Source organism: Macaca mulatta, chromosome 4 (assembly GCF_049350105.2).
Source record: "Macaca mulatta isolate MMU2019108-1 chromosome 4, T2T-MMU8v2.0, whole genome shotgun sequence".
Classification (NCBI taxonomy): Eukaryota; Metazoa; Chordata; class Mammalia; order Primates; family Cercopithecidae; genus Macaca; species Macaca mulatta.
In genome coordinates this window covers 161,026,967-161,045,649 of record NC_133409.1, presented here as the reverse complement: position 1 = coordinate 161,045,649, position 18,683 = coordinate 161,026,967, and the positions used below count along the sequence as shown (strand labels likewise).

At 36.1% G+C, this 18,683-nt stretch overlaps 1 protein-coding gene across 18 annotated transcripts in view; it reads left to right on the top strand.

Moving 5' to 3' along the window:
* Window positions 1-18,683, top strand: part of LOC106997839 (uncharacterized) — a 547,605-nt gene that overhangs the window by 416,065 nt on the left and 112,857 nt on the right. For 7 of the 18 annotated variants that reach the window (XR_013417051.1, XR_013417050.1, XR_013417058.1 and 4 more), the window contains one exon: window positions 6,417-6,552. The exons of the other annotated variants lie outside the window; for them this stretch is intronic. The gene's annotated coding sequence lies outside the window, so the exon portion shown is untranslated. The remainder of the gene's footprint in view (window positions 1-6,416; window positions 6,553-18,683) is intronic. 18 annotated transcript variants of the gene reach the window in all.

Sequence of the window (18,683 nt, the reverse complement as noted above, 5' to 3'; positions counted from 1 at the left end):
ATGTTGATAAATTGCATGATTTTTTTTTTTTTTTCTGATTGGTGGTAATAAATGACAGTGATTTATCACTTAACTTTTCAGGTGAGCTCAAACAGTTGCCTAGACTGATAAGCAACTAAAGTATTTAACAGAAAAGCGGACCTTTCTGTTTTCCCAGAAGCATATGTCCAGATATTAGCAATAGGATATGAAGAAGGGGAAGGAAAATTGTAAAAGGGTTGTTCTGAGAGCAGTCCTTACAGTCAGAACTGCAATAAGAGCTCGTCTTCGTGCCTGGCTGTGTGTCTGCTCTGTCAGCAGCATTAGAGTCTTGATCTTTATCCAGTTACTGCTGCTGATGTCTACATTTTCATTTACCTTGACTGCCATTTAATCATAATAATAATAAGACGACAAATGATTAAGGCAGAACTAGGAGTGTAGCCGAGAATGCATGTCTCGTTATATGTCTATCACATCTCTTATGACATCTATGATGGGACATAGTCTTAATTTTACCAAGCCAGATTCCTAATTTTTGGTTTCCTAATTTTTTCTAGCTTCTAATAAGTTTTGGGAATTATGAAGATAATGAAAACTCTGAAGTCTCATTTCTAGAAGTTGTTCATTTTCAAACTGTGTTCTAAGGAGTCTTAAGGACAGAGTTGCCTCTGATGCCATGGAGAACAGGGGTCAGAGAAAGGGAAGGTAACATCTCTCTGGGTTCCTCAGGAAAAGAAGACTTTATCAAAGACCTCTATTTATATATTGGAGTTCTGTAAGATTTCTTATAGAAAAAATACCTTTTGAATGAAATTTGAAGACCAATGGTCTAAGCCATCATAACTGCGGAAATGTCTTCCTTTCTCCAGTATCCCCAGCTTGGACAGTGGTTTTGCCCCCATCGTGTATAACACTTTTCCAAAAAGCCTTTCAACATTAATTATGGCTGGAGCTGACTACTTTCCTCAGACCACCATGCTTCTCCTAATACAATAAATGTTTTTCTTGCTGGGCAGGTGGATGATTGGGTTGATGAATGGATGCATAGGGATGGGCAGGAAGGAAGGGAGAGAGGGCATGCATTTATCTCCATGTGTCTGATCCTCTTATGTCCAGGCATATATATTTTTTAATTATTTGATTATATTTCTTATCACTTAGTGTAGGAACCATATCTTGCCCGCATTTTTTCTAGCTCATATGTGGTTAGAGAAACAGTGAACTGCCTACTCACTCTTTCATGTATTTTGGGGGCCAGATATCCTTCTAGGTGCTAAGGATACAGCAGCAAGCAAAACAGACAAAAATACCTGTTCTTGTGGAGTTTCTTTCTAGTTGGAGGAAAAAGAGTAAACAGAGAAATGAATTTTGTGGTAGGCCAGTTACTGATTGGTGCTACAGAGAAATACAAAGCAGCAAAGGGGAGGAGGCAGCTATTTTGTATACAGCAATCACTGATACTTGCACAAGGACCTGAAGGAGGTGAGGGAGGGCACCTGGGAGCCATAAGGACAAAGACTTTGAAGTAGGTGCTTGTTTGGCGTATTCTGGGACCAGCAAGGAGACCACCTGGAGCAGGGCAGGAAGAGCCAGAAGCTGATTGCTATGAGGTCTGACTATTTTTCCTTGTTCACTCTAAGCTGGGAAGCCAGTCACAAAGTTTAAGCAGAGCAAAGACATGATCTGACTTAAAGGAACCACTCTTACTTTAGTGTTAACATAGACCGGGCATCAGAAACATTTTTATGTAAAGGTCCAGATAGTAAATATTTTAGGCCTTACAGACTGTATGATCTCTTTCACAACTACTCAACTCTGCCATTTTAGTACAGAAGCAGCCATAGACAATATGGAAGTGAAAGGCTATGGCTGTGTTCCAATAAAACTTTATTTTTTATAAAACAGGTGTCAGGCTGGATTTGGTTCCCATGCCATAGTTTGCCAACCGCTAAACTAGACTATTTGCCAAGTGGTTTTGAATTGTGGCTATGAGTGGGTAATTATTTTGTCTGTATCACTTGTCAGCCAAAACACACCCAAAACAGGCTACCATCTATTGATAATTTTTATGTGTAATGCTCTATTTACACAACTCATCTGTTATCACCTCAAAGCCATAGATGTAATTTAATAAATTGATGCTTTTAAAAGACTTGTCTATTAGAAGGAAAGTTAGCCATTCATAGGTTCTTCATATCCAAGTTTCTATATCACTTTGAGGAATGGAATATCCAGGACAAGGACTGTGTTCCCTGTAGTGATTGTTGTCAGCTCTGCTTACTCTTCTCTACTTTTTTCTCCGACTGGGCTAGCCCAGTGCAGTCCAAGAGAAATGTAACATGGGTCTCAAGTGCAAACCATATCAAGAAATTCAAAACTTCTAGGAGCCACATAAAAAATGCGAAAAGAAACAAGGGAAATTAATTTTAATAATGTTTGTTTAAACCAAAATATATCAGTAGGTCATCAATATAAAATTACTGAGATATTTTACATTCCTTATCTTGTACGAAGTCTGAATTCTGGTGTGTATTTTGCAATTTAGACTAGTCACAAGTCAAGCCCTCACTCCATCGACACATGTAGCTCTTGGCAGAGATCTACAGGACTGGAGAGGGCTCAGAATTTGGCCTTCCCTGATGAATGGCCTTTTGTAAAAACAGTAGCAACCCTAATAACCCAGCAATAATCTTTAAGCTAATTTGTGAAACTAATTTGCTTTTTCTTTGAAAGAGATTACAGGTATGGACCACTTTACAAGCGCTGAGATTATTATTATTATTGCTGTGTCCTCCAGTTACTCAGCAATGATGACCAGCAAAGTATGATATAAGGAGGACTTCTAATATTCAACAGAGTTTTCTTTTCTTGGCTTCATTCAAGTTTCTTCTTCTTCTTTTTCTTTTTTTTGTGATGGAGTTTCGCTCTGTCACCCAGGCTGGAGTGCAATGGTACAATCTTGGCTCACTGCAACCTCCACCTCCTGGGTTCAAGCAATTCTCCTGCCTCAGCATCCCGAGGAGCTGGGATTACAGGTGCCCACCATGCCCAGCTAATTTTTTTCTATTTTTCATAGAGATGGGGTTTCACCATGTTGGCCAAGCTGGTCTTAAACTTGTGACCTCAGGTGATCCACCCGCCTCAGCCTCCCAAAGTGCTGGGATTACAGGTGTGAGCCACCGTGCCTGGCCTAAATTTCTCATGTGCTTACTAGGTAACTGGTTACAAATACAAACATTGCAAAATTAGCTCACTAGTGTTTCTCTCACCCTCGTCTCCAGCTCAGTAACTGGCTCTGAAGTCATTTGGCAAGACTTTAGAACTACACAGATCACACCTTCTCCCCCTTCAAGGGGGATATGTGTGCTCTATTGGTTGTTTTCAATGTGAAACAGGACTCAGAGGCCGTGGCCACTGAAAGCCCAACCTGCAAATACAGCTTAGTAATATCCATTTTGCACAATTTAAAGAAATATATGTATGTTCACTAATCTATAGCTCATCCCCCCAAGACAGAATTATCTGGAATTTGCATAAGAAACTGTTTATATAAACTGCAAAACACCTATATTTGAAATGATTTTTAATAGAATTTAAATTCTAAGAAATTAAATTCTTTTTTTCTATTCTTTGAGAAAGGGTCTTGCTCTGTCAGCCTGGTTGGAGTGCAGTGGCACGATCCTGGCTCACTGCCACCTAGACTGCCTGGGCTCAGGCAATCCTCCCATCCAGGCTCACAAGTAGTAGCTGGGACTACAGGCACATGTCACCATGCCTAAATAATTTTTTAAAAAATTAATTTTTTGTGTGTGGAGACGGGGTCTCACAATGTTACCTAGGCTAGTCTGGAACTCCTGGGTCAGGTACTCCTCCCACCTCAGCCTCCCAAAATGCTGGAACTACAGGCATGAGCTACCATGCCCAGTCTCTACAAAAAACTTTTAAAAAAAATTAGCCAGGCATGGCGGTATGTGCCTGTAATCCTAGCTACGCGGGAGGCTGAGGTGGGAGGATAGCTTGAGCCTTGGAGGTGGAGGCTGCAGTGAGCCATGATCATACAGCTGTCCTCCAGCCTGGGTGACAGGGTGAGACCCTGTCTCCAGAAAAAAAAAGGAAAAAGAAATTAAAGTATAAGACAACCTAGAGTTTGAGAGTTGGGAAACAGCAGGGCCATAAATAAGATGCTACAGAGCCATTTGAGTAAAAGTTTTGAGACACTTGCAGCACTATAGCAGGGCTACTCCAAAGTCGTGTAACACTACTAAAAGCAGCACCAGTTCCAGACACTGCTGTTTTGGCTTTATCACTCCCAGGGGTTCTCATGCCTTTGTGGGAGTGTCCAGTGGTGTTCACGGGGACCCTGACACAAAAAACTGGCCATAGGATCTAATGACGGAGGCGATGATCAGAGCTGGGAAAATTTGAGTTATCACAGTTTCTCTAACTACATCTGATTCCACCACGGGATCGGTCGTGGGTATCTTGGAGGTACACACATACTCAGGTCTTGCTCAGTTAATTACTTTCAGGCACAACCAGGCCATTCAAATAGTAATTGAGTTATAAGTTACTATTTTATAAATCCCTTTCTAAGTCTTTGTAGATTTATAGATTCAGTCTTCACCATTAAATTTGACCATAAGCCAAGTAATTTCAATTTCTTTAAGAAGAGAGTTTGGCAGATGTTAAAATAGAAGGAAAAACCTGATTTTATGGAATTTCTTGAAAGAGAACATTTTTGAATCCAGTCAAAAGGAAAAAAAAAAGTATGATTTATAGTCACATAGTATAACAGCAACAAGAAGTAATTCCTCTGGCTAGATGTGACCTCCTCTGGCTAGGACACTTTTAAAAATGCTTTCTGTAGAACTTATTTAATTCTCACAGTCATATGAGATAGGTATTGCTCTTTTCCTCATTGTGCAGTGAAATAAACTGATTCCAAAAGGGTTTCCTAACTTGCCCAAGGTTATACAGCTAGTAACTGGTAAAGCTGGGATTTGAGCCCAAACAGCCTCACTCTGGAGTTCCTCCCTTTAATCACCACGCTAAGTAAATATCCATGTCCATGATGAATGGATACCTGGAAAGCATTTTACAGATCAAATCATATTAAGCACCGAATGGGTTTAAAACATAATGTGATCCCCTAGTGAGTCCTTGTGACATCAGTGGGACATTATTAGCTTAAAATTTAGTAGTTTTAAAAATGCAGATTTAGGCTGGGTGCAGTGGCTCATGCCTGCAATCCCAGCACTTTGGGAGACCGAGGCGGGCGGAACCCGAGGTCAGGAGATCGAGACCATCCTGGCTAACATGGTGAAACTCCATCTCTGCTAAAAATACAAAAAATTAGCCGGGCATGATGGCGGGCGCCTGTAGTCCCAGCTACTCGGGAGGCTGAGGCAGGAGAATGGTGTGAATCCGGGAGGCGGAGCTTGTAGTGAGGCATGATCATGCCACTGCACTCCAGCCTGGGCACCAGAGTGAAACTCCATCTCAAAAAAAAAAAAAAAATGCAGATTAAAAAAAATCAGATTCACCTAAAATGGAGATCATTTATAGAAAGAAAAAAACACAAAGGTCTTCTGTTGAACTGTTCAAGAAGTATGTACTGTATAATAATATGGCAGGATATTTGGTTCCTAACTCAGAGTTGATAGTTCAGAATTAAATTTTGGCCTATGTGTTGCTTTTTAGCTTTTTAAGCTATTCTGACACTGCCATAGACATGCCCATCTGAAAGATGAGAAATTCAGGTGTAGAAAGACTTGCAGAAATCTTACGAGATGCTCTTTCTTTGTTCCTGTTCTCTTTCTCTGAACCAGCTCCTAACTTACATCTTTGTAGTCCCACCATTAATCTCTGACCTTCTGGGCTCAATTTTTGCCGTTAGTCTTACCCATGTTTCAAACTTTGTTTTCCCTAAGTAACTCTTGCTCTCTGGGTAGGACAGCATGAGTCCTGTCCCATAAAACCCAGCCTGCATCTACTTTCTTGGACGTATTTTTTAAAAGAAAATATGCTAGTGGAGCGTGTTATTTAGAATGCCTTTTTCTTAGAGATTTCTCTGGAGGTTTATGTGGGCTAATGGCTCCCCACCCACTTGACTTTTTGCCCATTACATTATATGTTTCTTCCAAGGAACAAAAATATAACTCTCTTTCTCTGACAGCATGAGGGACAGTCTCTTGCTGTTGCTCTCCAGGAAAAATCTCATAATCTAACTAGACAAACCCTTGCTGAAAAATTAGACCAAATGGCATTTGTAAACTCCAAGGAAAGCATTTTTCTTCTGTGAAGTATTCCCTAGCTGGAAGTGTTAGAAACTTTACATATACTGATACCAGTTAGGTTTATGGAAAAAATGAAAAGCTATAAACAGCTGGATACACTGTCAAAACTGAACCCTGTCAACTTAATTTTTTCTCTAGCTCTGTATTCTAAGAACCTGGAAACACTCTTTACTCACACTATTAAGATGATTGAGAAAAATGGATGGATAGAGTTTGTTTGTTAAAAGAAAAACTGGATGACTACCTTGCTGTCTCACTCCTTTTTGCTCTATTGGTAAGTTCAAATGAAGGAAATAGTATTAGAAAATATATGTTGGGATTGTGTGCCTTTATCCTCTTTCTCACACTGTATTCATACATAACAAAGTCAATGCACGGTTTGTCTGTATGCCTGATATGATGGGTGTTTGTTTTATTTTATTTTTCACTCATAATCTAAACCCATTACACAATGAAATATTTCATCTTGAGAAATACATATGATCCCCTTTTTTTGGGTTACCAGGGAACCATAAAGAAACTAGAGATCTATGTTGTTTACCTGTTTTCAGCATCAGATAAAATAAAAATGTTTGATCTTTTTTGGGTAATTCATGCTGCACCAATGTGACTTTCTTTATAGGGTTCTTTTATTTAATTGGCACTCCACTATCTAATTTATTTGAAGAAACTTCTCATGCCTTGTATATGACGAAGAACTACTAGTGAAGAAATAAGCATAGCCAATAACTTATTTAACATACTTATAGGTTCTTAGTAAATACAGTTACATAAATAAAATGTTGAAACAAAAATGGGCTGGAGTGAATGATCTATAGTTGATATTAAATGTAACTAACTTCACTGTCTAATGTGCCTTCTTCTTTTTAAGAATGAGATTAGTGGCATGTCTAAAATTGGATTTTGGTTCTAATACATTAAAAAACAAAACAAAACAAAACTTCCTTGTCTTGAAAAATCAACTAGTGACCAGTAGAGATGCTTGCTCGGTTTATGAGTGCCATGTATTAAGGGAGTTTTGAAGTGATATTTATCTGTACAACTTCAAATCTACCATGACATTCTGTGGTAGACTAAAAACTTTAGAGCTAAATATACCTGATGTTTGTACATGACATAAAGCTGCATGTCCTCGGGTAAGTTATTTAATTTCTCTCAACCCTAAATTTTGACTGTTTAAAGTAGGTTTTATGTAATTTGAAGTGTTGTTATGAACAGTGATGATAATAAAATATCTTACGCAGTTCCTGGTTTGCAATGATTATTAAAAGGTACTTGTGGCCTAATTGGTTTTACTAGTAAATTCTAGGAAACATTTAAGGAAGAAACAACACTAATATGCAAATCTTTCAGAAAATAGAGGAGGTAGGAACATATCATTTTATGTAGCCATCATAAACTTGATTCAAAAAAATAAGTTTTAAAAATAGATATCTTAAGAAAATATGAAATGGAATGTAGCAATGCATAAAATTGGGATTTATCCATGGAATGCAAAGTTAAATGCTTAAAGACTAACCTGTGTAATTCACCAGAGCCACACAATAGAGGAGACAAAATATATGATAGTTTAAATAATATAGAAAAATTATTTGACAAAAGGGAACATCTATTTATAATAAAAACTTGAAGCAAAGGTGCAATGGTAAGGAATGTCAATCTGTTAAGTGAATATATGAAAAATCTACAACTAACATTACACTTAATAGGGAAATACTGAATGTTTTCTCCCTAAGATTGATAACTAGGTAAGGATGCCCACTCTCAGCTCTTTTAATTATCATTGTGTTGGAGATCATAGCTAGTGCAATAGGATAAGAAAATGAAATAAAAGAAATACAGATTGAAAAAGGAGCAATAAAACTGTCTGTTTGCAGATGATATGGTTGATGGCACAGTATGTCCTAATGACTCTACAAAACAACTATGAGGAATAGTAAATGAATTTGGCAAGGTTGCAGGATATATTGTTGATATGCAAATTCAAATGTATTTTTAGATGCTAGTACAAATAAGTGGAAAAATAATTTTTAAATTCCACTTACATTATCATGATGAAACACAAAATACTCAGGAATACCTTTAACAGAATACATGCAAGGATGTGAGGGTGATCTGGCTGTGACATCTGTCACCCCATTGATCACCAAGGTTGATTTGGCTGATCTGGATGGCCAGGCGGGTGTCCCCTACCTCCCTTACTGCTCCGTGTGTATCCTTCCTGAAGCTGCACGCTTGATCGAAGAGGAAGGCCACCCCTGATATACAGGAGGACCTGTCTTCGGTGAAGAGTGTATCAGTAGCTGTGCTTCCCTGCTAGAACCTCCAAACAAGCTCTCAAAATGCATGCAAAACCTCTATGCCAAACACTATAACACATTGCTGAAAGTAATGAAAGACAACCTAAATATCTAGAAAGAGATGCCATGCTTATTGATTAGAAATCTCAATAATGTTGAGATGTCTGTTATTTCCAGATTGATCTATAAAGTCAGTGTAATCACTTATAAAGCCTACCAGGCTGTTTTATTTATTCTGCAGGAAGGCAACCTAATTCTAAAATTCCTTTAAAATGAGCTAAAGCTAGGATATCTTCAGCAACGTTGAAAAAGAAGAACAGTGTTGGAGGAATTACACTATCTGGCTTCATAACTTACTACAAAACTACAGCAATCAAAACTTCATGACACCTTCATAAAAACAGGCAAGCAGATCAATGGAATAGGATTGAAGGCCTGGCAATAGACCCACACTTACACAATGGACTGATTTCCAATATATGTGCCAAAGCAGCCCAATGGAGAGAGGAAAATATTTGTAGAAAATGATGCTGGAATAACTGAAGCATCAACCCCTACCTCACACCATTCACAAATACTATTTTGAGATGGTTCACCAACCTAAAAAAAGCCAAAATTATAATGCATCTGAAAGAAAACATAGGAGAATATCTTTGCAATGTAGTGGATAGGTGAAAGTGTCTTCGGTCACAGAAAGCAATAAAAATTGATAAACTGGGCCAGGTACAATGGCTCATCCCTGTAATCCCAGCACTTTGGGAGGTCTAAGCAGGTGGATCACTTTAGCCCTGCAGTTCAAGACCAGCCTGAGCAACATGGCTGAAACCCATATCTCTACCAAAATTACAAAAAATTAGCTGGGCGTGGTGGTACACACCTGTAGTCCCAGCCACTCAGGAGGCTGAGGTAGGAGGATCACTTGAGCCCATGTGATTGAGGCTGCAGTGAGCTGTGATCATATCACTGCACTCTAGCCTGGGTGATAGAGTGATACCCTGTCAAAAAACAAAAAAACCTGAAAAACTAGACTTAAAGTTGAACTTGAGCTAATCAGAAGGCATTGTTAAGAAATTTACAGAATATATATATACGACAAAGGGTTAGTATCCAGAATATATAGCACTCTAAAACTCGTAACAAAAAGATGATTCAATAAAAAAGAGGCCAAAGACTCAGGTAAGGAAGATGAAAAATGCTCAATTTTTATTAATTATCAAGGGAATGCAAATTAAACCATGATGAGAGACATCCACTAGAATGGCTAAATTTAAAAAGACCGACAGCAAATATTGGTCAGGATGTGGAGCAACTGGAACGTTTATGTTTTTAGTGAGTGTGTATAATTGTGCGGCCACTATGGATAAAAGCCTAGAAATTTCTTATAAAGCTAAATACAAACCTACTCTGGAACCTACAATTTTACTTCTAGATATTTTCCAAAGGGAAATAAAAAATATATCTACAAAAGTCTATAGGAATATTTACAACAGTTTTATTTAGAATAGCCAAAAGTGAGAGTGGATGAACTATGGGATTCCTAAGTGGAATACTTGCCAGCTATGCCAAAGAAGAAACTACACATTCATGCAACAACATCAATGAATCCCCCAAACTTTTATTCTGCATGAAAACCCTTATACAAACGAATACCTACTGTATGTTTCCATTTCTATGAAGTTCTTGAACAGGTAGAACTAAGTTTTGATGAAAATATATCAGAACAGAAGGGATTGCAGCAGGGATGTACCAGGAAGGGGCATGAAATTTTGGAGGTGATAGTGATGTTCAGTATCTTGATGGAGGTTTTTGTTATACAGGTGTATGTATTTGCTAGAGCTTATTGAGTGGTATACATTTTGTATATTTCACTGTATGTAAAATTTGCATATAAAATACTGTAAAGCATTGCAGCATTTAGGGGTAAAGTGTACTGATGTTTGCAACTGACTTTGAAATGAATCAAAAAGTAAAATAAATTGATTAAGAGAGGGATGTGAAGATGCATAGGTGTATATATAACCAAATGTCAATGATAGAATTTAGGTGGAGGGAAAAATGGGCTTACATTGCATAATTATTTTAACTTTTCTGTGTGTGTGAAAATTTTTGTAATAAAATATTGTGATAAGCAATTATTTTTATGTTCTAACCTTCAAGGGTAGAAATGATCTTGCTTACAGGTGAAGACGGCATTGAAATTCAATCCCTCAAAATCCAAAGTTGTCAAATAATAGAGCTAGTATTAAAATTCAGGTGGCTTTAATCCTACAATCCATATCCTTCCTGTGTTGCGGCACAAATTTCCAAATCCAAACACCCAGAGACCTTTGGTTAAAATAGGAAGTGAACATGAAACCTCTGCTTTGCTTTGAACCCCAGTGATGACTCTCCAGTTTCTTAATCAACTGACCTTTCCTTAAACAAAAATTATTCTTGAGGGAAGAAATGCTAGTAGTCAGATTGTTGAGCACACATTTACTAAATATCCATAAAAGAAGATAAATACTGAGATGAAATAAAGTATAAGTCCGTTTCTCAAAGAATTATTTTTCTTCCTAAGCTCAGGTGCTGATAATTCTAGATGCAAAAATAAAAGGCCAAGTGTCTTAGAATCATAAGCTCATGACTATGTGTCTTTTTTTCTTCGCCTTTCCAGGCAGAAATTCATCAAAGTCTTGCAGATGATGAGTGTGTATCCTGTTCCTAAGATCATTACAGGGCAGGCTTAGAGCAGTATGTGGCAGTGGAAAGACTCTGGGGCTGGGTATGTGAGACCGGGCCTCTAATTGCAGTTCCTGTGACTTTGTACAACTCCTTTAACCTCTCTCAGCATCATTCTTCGATCCTGCTTTCCTTATTAGTGTGAGGATAAAAATAAAGCAAATTTCAAACTTGAAAGAGAGTTAAAAGATAATCAAGCCCAACCTCCTCATTTTATTAGTGAGAAAACGAGCTTCGCTCAAGGAAACTGAGCCGGATAGAAGCAAAAAGTGATTTTTTTAAACCTGATTTAGAGGTTAGTGTAATTGCTTCATCACAATGATCTCTAGTCAATAGCTATGGATATACTTCAAGGATGTAGATACTATAGGAATGCAAAGTATTGATATTTCTTTATTAGATTGTGTAAATGTGGTATGCACATTTTTACTTAGAAAGTATGTCTTTTGAATTACGTATATTAATATTTTTATATTGATCTGTAACTGTATAATCACATATATATAACAATCTATGTGTAGGGACATGGTCCTTTTTGTAAAATTCATCACTTTTGTTAATACTCTGACCACTTGACAATATGCTTGACCTTTTTACAGATTATTCTTTAGTGTAATATTCAATATATATAATAAATTACAAGAGTCAGTATTTCAGTTGTAGATGTTCCACTGGGACTCGGTTGAGGAAAAGTATATAAAGCACATTACACAGCATTGCATTTTGAAATAATAAAACTTTTGCAACACTGTAACTAAATATAATGACATCTTGTCAAATATAGTATTTTCTTTTTATCTTTAAAAAGCCAAAAGCCATTTTGAGGCAAAACAGGCTAAATGAGATTTCTTTAAACCAAATGTGCATTGGCAGCTTTTTAAATTTTGGGTTGTGTTTGTGTTTTGTCAGCTTTATATTACATATATTTTTTAAACAACTTTATTGAGGTATAATTGAAGTACAGTATTCTGTACATATTTAAATACAATTTTATCAGTTTTGACATGTTTATACACTGGTGAAACCATCACCACAATCAAGATAAAGAACATTTCTGTTATCCTCAAAACATTCCTCAGAGCCCCTTTGCCATCCTCTCTCCTTCCAACTCCGTCCCCAGAAAACCACTGACTTGTCTTTTCTCACCATAAATTAGTTTGCATCGCTAGAATTTTATATAAATAGAATCATAAGCATACACAGTTTTTTGGCCTGGCGTCTTCACTTAGTGTATTTTTGCAATTCATCTATGTCATTGTGTGTATCAAAATTTCGTTCTTTTTTCTTTCCCTTTGCTCAGTAGGCATTGTGTGGATAAGGATGCCATCCTTTGCTTACCTGTTTGTTGGACACTTGCATTGTTTCCACTTAATGGCTATTACAAATAAAGCTGCTATGATCATTTGCATACAATTCCTTGTGTGGAAATACCTTTTCCTTTCTTTTGGGCAAATATCTAGACCTGGAATAATTGGGTTATATGGTATGCTTAATTATTTATGATGCTGCCAACATGTTTTACCAAAATGATTATGCCATTTACATTCCCACCAGCAGTGAATAAGAGTTCTGGTTGTTCAAAGTCATTGTCAGTGTTTGATATGGTCAGTCTTTTTAATTTTAACCAATCTAATGGATATGCAGTATCACTTATATATTTTATTTTCCATTAGATTTTAACCAATCTAATGGATATGCAGTATCACTTATATATTTTATTTGCTTTCCTATGGGCACTAATGATGCTTGTATGTTTTATGCACTTTTGTCCATTTGCTTATCTTTTGCGAAGTGTCCATTCAAATATTTTGTCCATTTTTCTAAACACTTGAGTTGTTTCTTATTATTTAACTGCAAAAGTTCCTTATAATATTTTGAATACAAGTCCTTTATCTGATAGTTGTTTGGAGAAAATTTTCTTCCACAATATAGCTTCCCTTTTCATTTTTCAGTGATTTTTTAAGAACAAAAGTTTTAGATTTTGATGAAGTCTGATTTATCCATTTTAGCTTGAAAGTTTTGTATTTTGTGTGTGTGTTTTATTTAACAAAACTTTGCCTACCATAAGATTACAGCTGTTTTCTCTCATGTTTTAGGAGTTTTATAGTTTTAGGTTCTACGTTTAGGTTTATGATTATTTTTACTCAAATTTTGTGTCAAGTGTGAGGTGGGGATCATTGTACTTGTTTTTTCAGTGTTGATTTCCAGTTGGTCCAGCATCCTTTGTTGAAATGACTTTGTTTTCTCTGTTGAATTCTCTTGACACGTTGTCAAAATTCAAGTGATCATATATGCTTGGGTCTCTTTCTGAACATCCTATTTTGTTCCATAGATCTATGTCTCTATTTTTTTTTTTTTTTTTTGCCAATAATCCACATTCTTGGTTACTATAGCTTTATTGTATATCTTGAAGGTTAAGTGAATTCTCTACCTTTTCACTATCTAGATCCTTTGCATTTCCATATCAGTTTTACAATCAAGTTGACAATTTCCAAAAAAAAAAATTTAAAAAAAAGAAAAGAAAATCTTGGTATATTTTGTTTGGAATTACATAGAATCTATAGATCAGTTTTTGGAGAATTGCCATTCACAAATATGCCATTTATTTATGTATTGTCTAATTTATTATAGCAGTTTTTTGTAGTTTTTAGGCGAGAGGTATTGGATATATTTTCTTAGATTTATTTCTAGGTATTCTCTTCTCTCTGCCCAACTACTATAATAGGAATTTGAAAGAAAATAATTTTCATTTATTTTTGCTATGAATACATAATTATAGGATACTTTTTATATTAACATTTATCCTGCACATGGCTGAATTCTTTTATGGTTTATGTAAGTTTTGGGGCGTTCCTTGGTATTTTCTCTACAAACAATATATAATATGCCAATATTGACAGTTCTGTTTCTTCATTTTTGGTTATTATTCATTTGTTTCCTCTCTTGATGGGATCAATCGTACCCCAAACCTCAGCATCATGCAATATACCAATGTAACAAACCTGCATGTGATTATATGGTTTTCCTCCTTTACTAGGTTACTGTTGTAAATGACATTGATTTCTGCATGTTTAACCAACTTTGCGTTTCTAAGAAAGCCTACTTTTGTTATGATGTATTTTTTTTTATACAGCTGTGTCATTTAATGATGGGGTTATGTTCTGAGAAGTGTGTTATTAGGCAATTTTGTCATAGTGCAAACATCATAGAGTGTTCTTTCACTAACCTGGATAGTAGAGCTTACTAGGCTACATGGTAGGGCCTACTGCTCCCAGGCTACAAACCTGTACAGCATGGTACTCTACTGAATACTGTGAGGGAATTGTAACACAATTGTATTTGTGTATTTAAACATGTCTAAACATACCAAAAAGGAAATGTGTTGAGCTAGGACATTCTGATAGCTACGATGTCATGTTACTGACCGGCTACCATGTCACTAGGCAACAGGAATTTTTCAGCTCTGTTATAGTTTAATGGGACCACTATCATATATGTACTTTATTGTTGACTGAAACATCATTATGCAGCACATGACTGTATATAATGAATTACATTTGATAACATTTTGTTAGTATCTTTACATCTATGTGAAGTACTTTGGAATTTTTTTTAAATAATTTTTTTAAAATTTTGATATTAGTCTTATGCTGGACTTATAAAACCAAGTTGGGCAGTGATACCAACTTCTTTATCTTCTGAAAATATTTATGTTAGATGAGTGTTATTTCTTCCTTGAAACTTTGCCAGAGTTTACTACTGAAAACATTTTACCCTGGAGTTTTCTTTTAGGAAAGATATTCGATAATTTAATTATATATAATTATACATTATTAATTATCTTCATATAATTAATTATATATAGTTATATATAGTATGTATTATATATATTTGGGCTTGTGGATTGCTGAATTAAATATTTATTTGTTATTAAATACATATATTGTAACTGTTTTTCTCGTGTCAATTTTGGTAAGTGTATTTTTTAAGAAAATTGTCAATTTTATGTAATTGTTGCATATTTTGCTGTAATATTGTATTGTTACCCCCAACAACAGAATATTGTATTGTTACCCCCAACAACAGAAGTCTGTTGGTTCTGTGTCATTCCTGACATTAGTGATTTGTGTCCTTTCTCTCTTTTTCTTATATACATCCTAGCTAGGACTTTTTAAATTTTATTGATTCTTTTTTCAAGTAACTAGCTTATTAGATTTTTGTCTATCTGTTTTATCTTTCATGGATTTCTGCTTTTTGATATTTTCTTCCTTCTACTTTGAGTCTTTAGACCATGGTTGAATTTAAGTCCAAGATTAAATTACATATTTTCCGTTTGTCCTCTCTGTTTTTTTATCTTCATTTCTCTATTTCTCTTATTCCTGCCATGTTTTAGTTTATTTGAGTATCTTTTCACATTCCATTTTTATTTATCTAATGTATATTGGCTAAATCTCTTTTGTGTGTGTGTTTTCTGTAGAAGTTTTATTATACATACCAGGCCTTTCACAGTTTATTTAGAGTTAATATTATGCCATTTCACATAAAAAGTAGAACAATTTTGGGGCTGGGTGCAGTGGCTCACACCTGCAATCACAGCACTTTGGGAGGCCAAGACAGGAGGATCACTTGAGCCCAGAAGTTTGAGACCAGCTTGGGCAACACACAAAACCTTGCCTACAAAAATAGAAAAGAATAATTTAAACACAGTAGACAAATTGCAATAATATAAATGATCCTCCACTGAGCCTTATGTTGTAATTTTTGTATGTATTGTACGTATGTACATAAAAAATCCCAGCAGATAATAAAATACTGTTTATTTTAAATAGTTATATGTATTTTAAAGAACTTCAAAAGGAAAAACAATCTTTTGTATTTACCCAGAAATTTACCATTTCTGTTGCTGTTTCTTCATTCCTAAAGATCTATGGTCCTCTCTAGTATTATTTTCATTCAGCGTGGAGAACTTGCTTTAGCAATCTTATATTCAACTCTCCTAGTGATGAATTAACTTACTTTTCCTTTATCTAAAAATGCATTTATTTTGCTTGCATTTCAGAAGAATGTTTTCACTAGGTATAGAGTTTGGAGTTGACAGTTCTTTTCTTTCAGCCTGTAAAGAAGTTGTCTGCTACCAGGCCTCCATGGTTTCTGATGAGAAATCTTCAGTATTTCCACCTATTCCTCTCTATAATGAGGCATATATTTCTAGCTGTTTTGAATAATTTTTTCTTTATATTTGGTTTTCACCAGTTTCACTGTGATGTGTTTAGGTGTGATTTTCTTTGGACTTGTGTATGGCTGCGCTTCTTGACTCTGTACATTTATGGATTTGATTAAATGTGGAAAGCTTTTCGGCATTGTACCTTCCAACAATTTTCCTTCTCAGTCTCTCATCTCCTTCTGGTACTCCAAACACATTAGTTTTGATCTTTGGAAATTTTCCTACAGGTCCCTGAAGCTCTGTTCACTTATTCTTTATTCTCCACTTTCATTCTCTGTTCTTCAGATTAGATTATTTCTATCGAGCTCTTTCCAAGTGTTAAATTGAGTTTAGCCTAAACCAGCCTCCTTACAAATTTTAGGTTCAGCCTAAAGGTTTATCTGTACATCGTGAACTATAACCTAAATGGAGTTGAGTCTACTCTTGTTCCAGTCACTGAATGTTGGCCAATCCAGGGTGGCCAGCTGTCCAACCATGTTCAAATAAGGCAGATGCCAAGCTGTAACCAATCCAGCTGCTTCTGTACCTCACTTCTGTTTTCCGTAGGTCACTTTCCTTTTTCCTGTACATAAGTCTTCTTCCACTGCATGGCTATGCTGGAGTCTCTGTGCCTTCTTTGGCTCAGGATGCTGCCCAATTTGCAAATCGTTCTTTGCTCAATTAAGCTCTGTAAAACTTAATTCGGCTAAAGTTTTTCTTTTAACACAAATTTGCTGATTTTTTTTCTGCATTGTTTTCATACTGCTTTCAAGTTCACCTAGCGTATTAGTCCGTTTTCATACTGCTGATAAAGACATACTGGCGACTGGGTAATTTGTAAAGAAAAAGAGGTTTAATAGACCCAAAGTTTCACATGATTGGGGAGGCCACACAATCATGGTGGAAGGCAAAAAGCACGTCTTACATGACGGCAGGGAACAGAGAGAATGAGAGCCAAGCAAAAGGGGTTTCTCCTTATAACACCACCAGATCTCATGACACTTATTCACTACCAAGAGAACAGTATGGGGGAAACCACCCCCATGATGCAATTATCTCCCACTGGGTCCCTCCCACAACACATGGGAATCATGGGAGCTGCAATTCAAGATGAGATTTGGGTAGGGACACAGCCAAACCATATCATGTAGTGAGTTTTTCATTTTAAATGCAGTAATGTGCTGCATTACAATGTTTCAGTCAACAACAGAATGTGTATATGACAGTGGTCTCAAGATTATAACAGAGCTGAAACATTTCTGTCACCTAGTGATGTCGTAGCCATCGTAATGTCACAGCGCAATACATTACCTTTTCTATGTTTAGATATGCAAATACATAACATTGTGTTATAACTGCCCACAGTATTCAGCATAGTAACATACTGTACAGGTTTGTAACATAGGAGCAATAGGATCTACCATATAACCCAGGTGTGTAGTAGACTATGCCATCTACGTTTGTGTAAGTACACTCTGTGATGTTCACACAATGATGATATTGCCTAATGACACATTTCTCAGAATGTATCCCCATCAAGTGACACGTGACTATACTGTATATTTCACTTCCCAGCAATTTAATTTTTTTATAGTTTATTGTCTATTGAGAATTTTTATGTTTTCATTCATTTGAAGAGTGTTTTTACTTATAACGCATAGTTGTAAGAGCTGCTTAAACTGTCTTAAACTAGCTAGATCATCAGGTAACTTGATAAGTTTTTGGTTTTTTTGTCATGAGAATTGGTCTTTTTTTGGTCTACTGAGTAATTTTGGGTGGTGTGGATATTGTGAATCTCTGTTGTATACAGTCTGTTAGAACATTCCTAATATGCTTATTTTAACAAGCAATCAGGCCACTTAAATTCAGACTGTAAGTTGTGTCTCATCTTCTGTGAGAGGTAGTTCAAATCTCAGTTACGTTTTTAAATTCTTGCTTTATTGGTTTGTGTCTCTCCTATGCCTATGCAGTTCAGGGGTTAGAATAAGACTTGTGCAGACAGCTCAAATCTCTGTTTGGCTTCCAAAGCATTTGCGGTCTTTATTTGGGACTGTCTCATAGAAGCTTAGTTCAAGAATTATGCTGATAGTTTTGTGAGGTTCTTTCACAAATTAAAGGATTCCCTTCACTTTCTCTTTTATCTGTGGGATTCTCCTTAAACTCTCGGGCTCACAGGAGACT